Source organism: Sander lucioperca, chromosome 4, assembly GCF_008315115.2.
Source record: "Sander lucioperca isolate FBNREF2018 chromosome 4, SLUC_FBN_1.2, whole genome shotgun sequence".
In the NCBI taxonomy this organism is placed as follows: domain Eukaryota; kingdom Metazoa; phylum Chordata; class Actinopteri; order Perciformes; family Percidae; genus Sander; species Sander lucioperca.
Window position 1 is genome coordinate 28,714,818 of NC_050176.1, and position 13,050 is coordinate 28,727,867.

The following is a 13,050-nucleotide window of genomic DNA, read 5'->3' on the forward strand; positions in this document are numbered from 1 at the left end:
GCTGGTCTTACAGGGAGGTGTGTTCAGGTGCATTCTGGGCATGCTGGTCTTACAGGGAGGTGTGTTCAGGTGCATTCTGGGCGTGCTGGTCTTACAGGGAGGTGTGTTCAGGTGCATTCTGGGCGTGCTGGTCTTACAGGGAGGTGTGTTCAGGTGCATTCTGGGCATGCTGGTCTTACAGGGAGGTGTGTTCAGGTGCATTCTGGGCGTGCTGGTCTTACAGGGAGGTGTGTTCAGGTGCATTCTGGGCGTGCTGGTCTTACAGGGAGGTGTGTTCAGGTGCATTTTGGGCATGCTGGTCTTACAGGGAGGTGTGTTCAGGTGCATTCTGGGCATGCTGGTCTTACAGGGAGGTGTGTTCAGGTGCATTCTGGGCATGCTGGTCTTACAGGGAGGTGTGTTCAGGTGCATTCTGGGCATATTGCTATCTTGAGGCAGCGGAAAGTGATCGCGCCATTGACCAACAAAAACCTGGTCTAAAGTCAATAACGCAGCATTTCGTTGTTATTTTAACAGAGCATTAGTAAAATGCTCCTAGGCTCGTGCACAGCGCGCACACTATGCTTGTTACACACACAGGGACGCACAGCAGCACACACACATGCAGAAGATTACAAATAAAAACATTACGGTGCAAATCCTCCATCATAACAGCAATGCTCCAAGGTCTAAACGCGCCTGGCTTTTAAAGGGAATGGGAGATGATCTCTGATTGGTTGATTGCATGTTACGCCCAAAACACACCTCTGATTAATGAAGACAATAAGTACAACCCTTTAGAACCATTCACGCCGTGCGCTCAGATCGTTAAAATAGTGCCCTTGGTGTATTAGAAACCTCCCTAACCCAAAACTAACACAAGCTGTTTGCAGAAGCACATTCATCACTTTTATATTTTGGTGTATTAGACACCTCCCTAACCCAAAAACAAATCTCATCTCTGGGCTGGAAACCCGTCACTCGGCTCTGGAAGCTTGTCAGAGCGCCAACACTTGGCAACTCTTTGGGATAATTAAGACTGGTCACGCCCCACAACCCTCCCTGTTCACCGTACCCTCTTATCCCCCCTTCCCCCACCTCGCCACGCTCTCTGGCAACAGTATGCGCTCCGTCGCTGCTTCTTCCACTTCTCCTGCCAATCACACTTACTCCACCATCTGCCTGGAACAGCGTTGATAGAAACAAATGCCCTACAGTGCTGGTGCGGAGCCAGAGCCGGCTGTCTGTACGCTGATTATTGGTTAATGGCGAAGACGGAGGAGTGTCGAGTCCTCCTTCGTCTGGAGGCCAAGGAGAGATGCTTCCTGTCCCCCAGAGACGTGAGAGCTGTTTGATGAACACAGCAATGTGAGGAATTCTCAGTCTGTCACCTCGGATCATTTTGCCGTGTCAGTCTGGGTCAGAGCGCTGCAGCTCAGCGCCTTTACTTCAATCGGATTCATAAAGTTGTTGCTTTCTTCGATAACATCAACAGAATTTGACTTTATGCAAACTGCTGTACTAAATAGGCTCTCTACAGAACATTAAGATCCTAATAACTAGGGGTAGGAATCACCAAAGGCTCCACGATATGATATTATCACGATACTTAAAATATTGCGATACTCTGCAATATATATTGAAATTTTTACTTTTTTCCAAATTCAAGTCACGTCCCCAAAGGAAAACTTCATCAACATCTGTTCTCTGTTTGTTCATCTCTCTAGTGCAGGAGTCTTTAATGTTTTTTAAGCCAAGGACCCCTTAAAGGCCCAGACACACAGAGCCGACGGCCAAATGTCGGCAGAAAAGGCAGTTGGGCTGATCAGTGTCCCCAAATTGGGCAAAAAAGTGCGTCAGAACACACCGAAGAGACGAGATGTAATACGTCTCCATAACAGCAGGCGGCGCTAATCTGTTTTGTCGCCCAAAAATGAAAACCGGCAGCTGACCGTGGGTCTGGTTTCTCCGGAAATTCAAAGCCAGACTGTCATGGCGGCTCGTTCAGAATACGATCTCATATTGGACTAAAATAGTTCACCGAAACGTGTTTCTGAAAACATTTTAAGAGAGAAATAGGCCGTGCAGTTGCTGAATCTGTCTTCATTTCAGATCAACAAAGTTTAAAAGATTTTCCTCAGATTTTGAGAGACTCTAGTCACGCTCATCCCGCTCCTCGTTTCCTGGTTAGCTCTCCACCAATCAGATGGGTCATTTGAGTCCGACTGCCGGCAGTGCATTATACATGTAAAATCGGCCAAAATGAAGGCCGACGGTCCCTCGGACGGACGACGGCACGGAACACACCGAACAGACTCGAGTCACCGACCTCGCCATTCTGTCCAACAGCCGATTATCGGCTCGGTGTGTCCACACCTTAACTGAAAGAGAGACGGGTCAGGGACCCCCTACCACATATATTGTATAAAATGAAGTTGCATATTAATCTGGTCCTACAATAACTTTTAGGGCAGCCTAACGCATTTATAGATACATTTTTTTGCATAGAATACTAAGCTATTCAAATAGCCTATTAATTATTGGCCTGATTTTATAAATCACGTTTTAATGTTTGGGATGAACTGTACCTGTGGAATGCTACCTTAGTGACTACATTACCTAATGGCCAGTAAGCCTACTATCAGTGGGGATTTATACTTGCTAATAATACGTTGGAATCATGGTAAGACTTTTTAATTTTGGCAAAAACTTTCAAAAATTAACAATAATTTGGAGGCCCCCCTGGAGTGACTCTGAGGACCCTGCTGGGGGTCCCGGACCCCCGGTTGAAGATCCCGGCTCTAGTGGACTGAAAAAGATCCAAATCTAAGTCAAGGTTTCGAATCCTATTATATAATGTCTTGATCTCTGCGAGTTGATTCTGAAAGCAGTTACGAGATCTCGGAAAAACAAAGTGACGCGGAGCAGGGTTCAGATCACAATGTGCTGAAGGTTTAATGAGACATACAAGGAGATGTACTTTTTCTAACAATCGCTCCATTTACTCTGACGACGTGAGAGTAGAAAGATAAGAAGGAGACTCCAGAGGAAAGGAGGATTGGCTCAGTGTAGGTTGACGCAGATAAACAAGTTACGATACAAATTAAAACAGATGAAAGAGGCCTTGTTCAGAGTTTTTACAGAATGACATGTAACATATTCACAATGAGATCAATACTTTTCTTCTGTGTATTGATATAGTATTGCTACAGAATCTATGCTGTATCGATCCTGCCCCCCCCCCCCCCTTCACACTTTTTGTAAAGTTTTTAAATAGGGCTGAACGATTTTTGAAAATAATCTAATTGCGATTTTTTTTCCCAAATATTGCGATTCGATTATTTTTTTAAGCTCTTTGTCTTCTGTATTATTCAACAAAGACAAACAATAAATCATTTTATAGTATGAACAACACACAATTACACACTAGACAGTTAAAAAAGTAAAAATATAGTATATACACACACACACACACACACACACACACACACAACAGTGTATTTGTTTTAGCCGTGTGCACTTGCTCAGAGAGGCTATCGTTACGTTAGCATGTTGCTGGTGTTCTTGCCGTGGGATTAACTGTACTAATAAAACTGTTGAAACACCGCGGCCACGCTGCTGTGAAAGCTCCCCGAACGTCATTTATCAGAGTCTGGTTGTTACCCCTCTCAGTGGCAGCTCCTCCACTCATATCTTTATAACGGAGCTAACCGCTAACCGGAGCTAACCGCTAATCAGAGCTAATCGTTGCCAACCGAGCCTTGAGTTCTGTGTGCCTGTATCCATTAACTGCATGTATGGACTCGAGCCAGAATAAAACCCTTCATTTTATTAAAATGGCTGTAAAAGTTTTAAACTACAACTCAGAGTTGTTTGAATGACAGAAATCAGCTCCAGGTACGACGTAGCGTTAGCGTGCTAAGTTGATGCTTTCTCTGCGGAGTGCAGACTGATTTGCTCTCGCGAGTCATGTGACCAAATCGCAGCCTTTGCGATTAGGAAATCACGTTTTAACATATCACGATATTATCGCAAATGCAATTAATCGTTCAGCCCTATTTTTAAAGGTGTTATACGAATGAAGTTAATTTGAAGTACATTGGGAGCACGCTCAACCAGGTGAGCTACCAGGGGCGCCCCAACTAGTCTGAATGTTTCACAGTGTTTTGGTGAAGAAAACTGGCGACCATGCTTGAAAATCGGGGAAAATCGGCAGGGATGCACCGAATCCAGGATTCGGATTCAGCTGAATATTGGGCTTTTTGACGGGGTTGAGTTTCTGCTGAACCTTAGAATTGTTTTCCACTGAACCGAACCCTACGCTTGCACTACGCGCACTACGCTGGTCGACGTAATGACGGCGCTGTTGATTAGGGGAAGGTGTTTACGTAGGTGGAGCGGTCAATGCAGTAGGCTGTGAGAAAGTGGAAATGGAACTCGTGAGCAGAAAAAGTGTAGTTTGGCAGTACTTTCAGTCAAAAGAAGGCCATCCAAGTCCAGCTACATGTTCAATTTGCAATGCCGATCACCGCTGTTACATTTGGTATGAAACATCCAAAAGAATACGAGTTGTGCATGAAGGAATCTACAGACAGCAGCCAAAATGCAGCAACTTCAGGTACGGCAAAGGAAGGACAGTCACTGTTTACTTCATTACTGTGTTTACTGTGTTCATGGACTGAGGATGGGACGAGGATTCAGCAGAATCTTAACCAGGGGATTCGGTATTCAGCCGAACCCCAAAAATCGGGATTCGATGCATCCTTAAAAGTTGGTGAAATAATGAGAAGACTTTGGTGCCAATTCTGTCACTACAGTATGCACATGTGTACAGTAAGTCACCAAAGTCTTTAAACGTTTCTGTAGTCCTTTAAGAACGTAGAAAACGGAGCAGCTGGAAATGATTGCTCAACCCAAAGGAAACATAAACCGTCTCAGTTCACGCTGTAAAACACTCACTTCTGTTCCACCTATTATTTGTCCTCTGTTACCTTAGCCCAGGCTAATCCTGCCCCCGCCTCCCGTCCTGTCCACATGTCAGATTTTTGCATGACTGCCTCGCCCACCTTTCTTCTCAGCCTGCGAATGAACTTTTCAACCCTTCAACTCTGCCCCCGTCCTCGAGGATTGGGAGGTCGAGTCCCTAAGCGCTTCACATCGTCTCTGTCTGCGTATGACCTTTTAAAAAAAAAAAAGAAAAAAAGGCTGTCGTCTCACATACAACACGCCCACATGCCGTCCTGTCACTTCACGCCCGGCTGCGAGTCCTGCGGCCATGTTGGATAAACCTAGATGTGAGGAGAGGACGCCGACAGATGTGCTCTCTTCCTCTGTCATCGATGAGTCTGCACACACTGGAGAAGCCGAGAGAGTTCAACCATCTGTCGGTTGAAATAATACACATTCAAGGCACGTGCACGGACTCGACATCTGTCATCCAAAACACCAGTATGGATCATTATAGCACCAGTATGAACTGTACTGGTGCAGCATCTGTTTGAATAATGGGGAATCTGAGGAAACTAGTTGTGTTTACCTGCATCTTTAACCCTTGTGCAAATTTGACCCATTTAAAAAAAAATTAAATCAATCAGAAAAGTGGGTTTCTTTCAACCAAATTTTCAGAAAAATAACGCTGATTGTTCCACACAACGCTCTTCACAAGTAAAATTAATGATCAGCCCACTACTTTCTTTAAATTTGGATGTTTTACTCAATTTTATAGCATTAAAAAAATCTTTTATGAAAGAACGTTGAAAAAAGTGACAAAAATATCCGTAAAAGCTTCAAAAACGTGGGGAAAACCCCCCACAAAAATGACAAAAGGTGCACAAAAAAACTGACAAAAAGATCGGAAAAACTGACAAAAACATCGGGAGGGAAAAGCAACAAAAGTTTTGAAAGAGATGACCAAAACGTTGAAAAAAAAGTTAAAATTTTGACCCAGAAATACAAAAAGTTGCACAATCGATGGGAAGACAACACAAGGGTGAAGGGCATCTTCCACGTATAGTCAGAATAAAAACGCCTCTTGCAAACAGATCGGTTTATACTTTGACTTTGAGTAATACTGGCAATGCTTGATGATGTTCAACAGAAGAATATATTTTGGGTACATGCATCTTCAGACTACTTTCTGGAGCGTCTATGCTCTACAGTTTCAGGGGCCACACATGCAGGTCACCTTCTCCAAAAGTACAGCCGGAAACCAACTGTTTCTCCAAACTATACGTTGATAAAAGTCATTTATTCCTACCCTCTAATACGAGCAATAGGAGCTTATTTCTGTCCGCATATCTAAACCAAAGAACGTAATGCGGTAATGTTGTGAAACAGCCGCAGTTTGTTTTTGTTTAGGCACCAAAACTACTTTAGTTAAGTTTAGAAGAAGATTATGGTTTGGGTTAAAATCAGACGTTGCTTCACTTCCGGTTACGCACGTGACGATGAACGTGACTTTATCCAGTTTGTTCCGTAAAGTCAAAAAATGGGTTAGGAGGGTGTAGAATAATGTTCTTACTATTTGCAGATACTAGAGGTGCACCGATAGACCGGCCGGTGACCGGAATTGGCCGGTTTTCGCGTGCTCGGCCATGACCGGCGACCGGCAGGTCAGTCTGACATATGGTGATTTCATGTTGGTCAACGCTACAATTAACTGACAACATAAGTTATACCAGTTACAGTTCTCAAGGACGCACGCACACACAGACGCGACAGCACAGTCTCTTTTTCCTTTCTCTCAACTTTTCCGCCGTGTGGCGCGTGCCCGCTCGCGGTGTGAAGCGTGTATCCGCGCTGTTCTACATGTAGGAACCTGGTGAATTAACCTGCAACATGTCAGCTGTTTTGGGAATTCTTCAGCGTGTGTGCAGAAGATAACAAGTTTGCAATATGCAACACCTGCAAGGAGAAAGTAGGGCGTGGAGGGACGACACCAAAAACCTAAATCACATTTCTTTAGTTGGATATTGGATGCGAAAAGAAGGAAATGGTTCTAACATTGCTCTTTAGATGTGTGTGAATGTCCCACACCAGGAGTAATTTATATAGTTCTATTTTATAGTGATCCATTATCTGTTCAAAACATGCTCTATTAAAGAAAAGATAGAAAATAAATATTTGCGTGTGCTGTAAAGTGGTTAGAAAAAATGAAATCGGAATCGGTTAAAATCGGTATCGGCTGGCCTAACTCAAAGAAAATCAGAAATCGGAATCAGCCTAGAAAGTTGTAATCGGTGCATCGCTAGCAGATACATATAATAAGAATGTAAAAGGTTTCCATAAGAGACCAAGTGTGTTTCGGTGTATGCTTATTTAGCTTAAGCCATAACTATAAGATAGTTAGGGTCACAGTGGCCTCGAGCAAAGTACATTGAGTAATAATAACAAGTGAAACAGGAGCAGAATGTACCACTTCGCGTGAGAGCAAATGAGGACGAGACATAACACGGGGGCCCCCACCCTGGCGTATGTTGTGTGAAGATAGCAGTCCCTGTGCTGGAGAAGAAGAGGGGGCCCAAGAAACAAAGTTTAAGACATGAGGGGAAGTATAGATCGGGGCTCATAAGGTCTGACAGGCTAGAGAGACGTGGACCGGCTCCGGCTTTTTGTCTGTTGCTAGGGAAACTTAGTCTCTGCGTGCTCTGTGATCCCACAGATCTGTGTATTTTAACTCCGATGCTTGACAGATTAAACATATTGTAATGTATTTGACTTTATGGTAACACTATACAATAAGGTACACAAAAAAATAGGTAGTTACTGTTTTTCAGAAGGGTAGTTTCTGTTTTTCAGAAGGGTAACGAATGATTAGTTACCCTTTTTCAGAAGGGTAGTTACCCTTTTTTAGAGGGGTAGTTACCAGGGTTCAAAATTAACTTTTTCGTCCACCAGCCAAATGGGTAGTGAATGTTCAAATTTTACCAGCCACTCAAAAGATTACCATTGTTTTTTGGCTGGTGAGTGAAGCAAATCTACCAGCCAATTGCATATTTTACCAGCATTTGGCTGGTAAATGGTGCTAATTTTGAACCCTGGTAGAGGGGTAGTTACCCTTTTTTAGAGGGGTAGTTACCCTTTTTCAGAAGGGTAGTTACTGTTTTTCAGAAGCCCTTCTGAAAAAGGGTAACTAATCATTCATTACCCTTCTGAAAAACAGTAACTACCCTTCTGAAAAAGGGTAACTACCTATTTTTTGTGTACCTTATTGTAAAGTGTTACCGACTTTATCTTATCGTCTTATTTGGCTCTTGCTTAGGATCAATGTAATTCCAATTTAACAAATGTGCGGGGATATGTAGGTCTTTAATTGGAGTCAGACACATTGTCCCAAAAGGGGGGACACAGAGGAGGAAATCCCCAACAAGGGTTAGGTTAGGAAAAACTATTTATCCCCCGAGGTTAAATTTGCATGTCACAGCAGCAGTACTCAAACTAACCACATGGTACTAACAATAATGCAAAAACAAACAAAAAAATACCAGTACTAACATAAGAGTTGAAAGTGAGGTGTGCAGATGAATATAATTATAAGTTAAAAAGATGTATTGCATGTATTGGTCCTGTTAGCGATTCTTAAACCCTCTGACAAGGAGGAGATTTAGGAGAAAATAATGACTCATTTCTGTCAGATTCTTTCAGCAGCTCCAGTGCAAAACTGTCGGCCATGACACTTCCTGCGGGGGTCAAACAGCGGTTACTTTTACCCGACACGTCACATGTCTCTGTCTGCTCTCTGGGAATCTGAGGCAGTCTGCTGGATTGTGGCGGTGTGTGTCGGCAGCGGAGGCCTGGCGCCGCTCTGTCCACCAAACATCACATCGCCTCCTCAGGCTCCACGCTCCTTTATGCCGCTGTTATTCCGCCTTTCTTCTCCACCAAGAATCGAGCCAAAGGCCCAAGGGGCTACAACACACAGAGAGAGAGAGAGAGAGAGAGAGAGAGAGAGAGAGAGAGAGAGGACTGACGGGGAGAAATAAGAGATAATCAGAGAGAGAGAGAGAGAGAGAGAGAGAGAGAGAGAGAGAGAGAGAGAGGTGTAATTTAAAACTTGAAACTACATGTGACGCAAATTGGGGTTAGATGTCAGGAGATCAACAACATGGCCGCCAGCGAGAGCATTTATAGTCCCACTGTTTACAGAGATTTCCTGTCAGCTCTCTTTGTACAAACTGTGTTACATAAAGACATGAAATGGGAGAAAGGTGTGTGTGTGTGTGTGTGTGTGTGTGTGTGTGTGTGTGTGTGTGTGTGTGTGTGTGTGTGTGTGTGTGTCTGTGTGTGGGTTTGTGCGCGTGTGTGTCTATGCATGTATGTGTGTGTCTGTGTGCATGTGTGTCTGTGTGCGTGTGTCTGTGTGCGTGTGTGTGTGTGTGTGTGCGTATGTGTGTGTGTGTGTGTGGGTGTCTGTGTGCATATGTGCGTATGTGTGTGTGTGTGTGTGTGTGTGTGTGTGTGTGTGTGTCCAACATAACATCATGACTTTGCGTAAACATACACGGCCACTTTCTTAAGCCAAGTGGCGTGTTATCTGTACACATTTTGAGCGATCCGCGTGTATGTCTACGCTGTATACAGCGGACGTAAACTTGCCGTGTTATCGCCACTTGGTGTGTTATCGCGAGAAGAAAGCAGATTTTCGCCCTTTCATACTACCCGCTATGGCGTAAATTCACACGCAATCGCAAGGTAATGTAAGTCAATGGAGGCAAAGCGAGTATGCGTCTTGATAACACGCCAATAATGGCATACAAATTGGCTTGTCATACATACGCCACTTCTTGAGATCAGTCTGAGGATATGGGCCAGCCGGCGGTCACGTTATTTTGTAGGATATCATAGTTGGTGTACGTACATTTGCGTTATCTTGTGCCAGTTGTGTGTGAAGCCAGCAGCCTTTATTTTTATTAAACATGACTTTTTCACACTTTGAAAACATCCACGTTTTGTTCAGACAGAGTCTGCGACAGTAAGTCGTCAGCACACTATAACACACACACACGCACACACACACACACACACACACACACACACACACACACACACACACACACACACACTCCTTGCATCTCTGTATACATATCCTCACAAGCTGCACAATCACGGAGAACAGGTTAGGGGCAAGAAATTAACCCCGTTTAATGGAGGCCAGATTGACGGATGAAAAGAAGAGATGAAGAAAGGACGGAGAGGCAGGGGGAGGCAGAGGCATGTATGATCTCACTGCTCATCCTAATGAATACATGAAGGCGTCTTCCCCGAGATCTCTGTGTCCCACCAGAGCTGGGGCATTATGGCGGGCTGCGGTGCGCCTTTGTTCCTCCCCCGCAGACGGGCGACAGTGAAAGCAATCTGTCCTGTAGCGGAGCTGCATCCAGCAGCCGGGCCCTGATAAGGAGACCCCCTGGCCTCGCCGCTGGTGTCTGGTCCAGCGGGCTAAGCTTCGCCTTTCTAATCCCCTTTTCTGCTTTGATTATTTGCTGACCAATAAAGCCCAGACTGAGCGCAGAGGTGGCGTTTGTTTCTGGGGTTTTTTTTTTTAGAGAAAGGTGGAACGCCTTGATTGGCATGGCGTTTTATCAGTTCTGGGGATCTCGCCGGACGCTTAATAACGTCCGCAGGATCAAGTGAAAGGGGTTTTGTGCTGTTTTTTCATTCCCTTTCTTTCTTTCTTCTCTTCTATCAGCGTAAAAACAACTACTTAGAGGGTGGAGATAATCTCGCAGTGTGGAGAGGCTCGGGTTCAAAGGCCTATTAGGTGCCACTCAGGCTTGATTCATGGTTCTCCACGCAGAGCTTCCTCCGTAGCCTACGTAAGTGGCCTGAAGTTTAGACTTGTGCGTTGGTGTCTGCATCGATCTCTTGAAGAGAAAAGCAGGGCCGGCATGTGTGTGTGTGTGTGTGTGTGTGTGTGTGTGTGTGTGTGTGTGTGTGTGTTCTTGTTTAACTATATTTGTGGGGTCCAAAAACCGGGAGTCCAGTATACTTGTGGGGTCCGGACAGCATTGTGGGGCCAAAATGCTGGACCCCACAACTTTAAAGGTCTGTTTGAGGGTTAAGACTTGGTTTTAGGGTTAGGGTTAGAATTAGGTTATGGTTAGGGTGAGGGTAAGGGTTAAGGTTAGGCATTTAGTTGTGATGGTTAAGGTTAGGGTAAGGGGCTAGGGAATGCAAGTACACTGTCCGGTCCAAATCTCAACCACAAAGGCCTAATTACGGCACACACACACACACACACACACACACACACACCCCTTCAGATCCCGTTAACCCGCCTGTGCAAACCCTCCACAATGCAAATGAACCGTAGGTTTTTGGGGCGAGATAGCACTCTCGTCTTTAAGCTATGCAAAAATATTCACACTTCCAAGCTGGAAAATGAGGAGAAAAATAATAAGATATGAAAAGTAGGAGAAGAAATTATTATATTTTGCTTTGCTGGCTGTATATTTAGGCCGTCTGGAGCGTGCTGGGGATTTGTTTCTGTCTATCACCTTTTTTTCCTCCCTCCCTTTCCCCCTTTCCCCGCATCATCTTCCTCTAATTAAAGTGTTTGTTGTCACCCTCAGATCCGGGGTGTGAAATCAAGTTAGCAGTTTATGTAAGAGCCGTGGTGGAAATCAAACACTTTGTTATTCAGAAAGACAGCGACTTCAATCAACTCCGAGCCGGGATATATGTTCCCATTGTTGACTTTGCTATCTGCATGCTAAGCCAATTTTCTACTTAAGTCTCCCAGCTTTTAAAAAATGTTATTTGGTTTCCCCTATGTGGTCTTAATTCTTACCCCTCGCTGATAAGCACAGCGGCGGCAGGCCGGGGAAAATATAGGCCCAATTATAGAGGACTTTAAATTCCAAATCATTCTTGGGAGAATGGAAAAATAATTTAATGGAAAAGTAGAAGAGGAGATGTTTTTTCAAAGGTCCGGTGGTCCGTTTCACACCCCCACCCCCTCCTGTTCCCCAAAGGGACTCGTGTAATAATTTTCCTAAAAGAGCTGAGAGACGCTCAGGGAGAGAAAATGAAAAATTACAATCATTGATTCTCCCCAAAGAGTCATCTGATTTCTGCATATCTTTCAATGTTTAAAGCATTTAACTACTGTGTATATATATATATATATATATATATATATATATATATATATATCATAGACTGTATAATAATAATGGACACTGTAAAGGTCTGATAAGGTTTGACTAATACCTGGAACAATCGTTCCCATCTATAAGGTTCTTATGCAACGCAAACATTGTTCACTCCTGCAGGAAATAGGAAGGACCTTAGATACGACTTGCCACCCTTAGCAACCGGAGATATTTATATAGTCCGCTCAGCTGATAGAACCCTTCAGTTTAGCTAGCTCCGAGCCAGAAAAGCTAACGCTATGCTAGCAAGATCCATCCAGCCATGTCTTTGTCCCCAAAACAATATAACGACTTTTACTAACAGTTCTATCCGCGATGTGTGACATTACTGTCGGCCGGGAGCCTGGAGTAACGACCTGAACAGGGAACGGGATGTGAGATAATGTTATTCTCTGTGAAACAAAATCAGTCCAGAGGGGCAGTATAACTTACTTCTTGCAGCGTGTGTGTTAGCGCCATCCTGTGGTGTTCAGAGGACGAGTTGGAAATAACAGATTCACATTTCCTTTTTGTTTTAATGTAGCGCGTTCATTTAGAACAGTAAACAGCCAGTTTCACCGGAACTCCTTTAGTAGGGATGGGCGTATAGATCGATATATACTCACGCTACTCATTTGGCATTGATTTCCTTAAAAAAATATCGATATAAACTAAAAAATAATAATTGGGGGTGTATGCATCACTTTCAGCTGTTTTAGATTACTTACTTAAATTACTATGTGCCGGGACACCCCTGTACCTGGCGGCGTATTGAGGAGACGAGCCAGTGAGCGTCAACGTGCGACACAACCATAGACTGTATATAGAAGGACACAGCCGACAGCGACACAGTCAAGGCCATCCCAGCACGAATGCGGAAGCCGGAGGTGTTATTTATTTTAATTTTAATTTTATTATGTATTGACCATAATACATTTTG

The 13,050-nt window shown here is 44.1% G+C and overlaps 1 long non-coding RNA gene across 1 annotated transcript in view; it reads right to left on the reverse strand.

The window, feature by feature from the left end:
• The window catches only part of LOC116052174, a 21,383-nt gene extending 8,726 nt beyond the window's left edge, over nt 1–12,657 (reverse strand). The window contains exons 1-3 of the long non-coding RNA XR_004105514.1: nt 12,494–12,657; nt 2,948–2,958; nt 1,195–1,198 (exon numbers count right to left, since the gene is read on the reverse strand). This is a non-coding gene — a long non-coding RNA (uncharacterized LOC116052174). The remainder of the gene's footprint in view (nt 1–1,194; nt 1,199–2,947; nt 2,959–12,493) is intronic.
• Between the last annotated feature and the right edge of the window lie 393 nt (nt 12,658–13,050).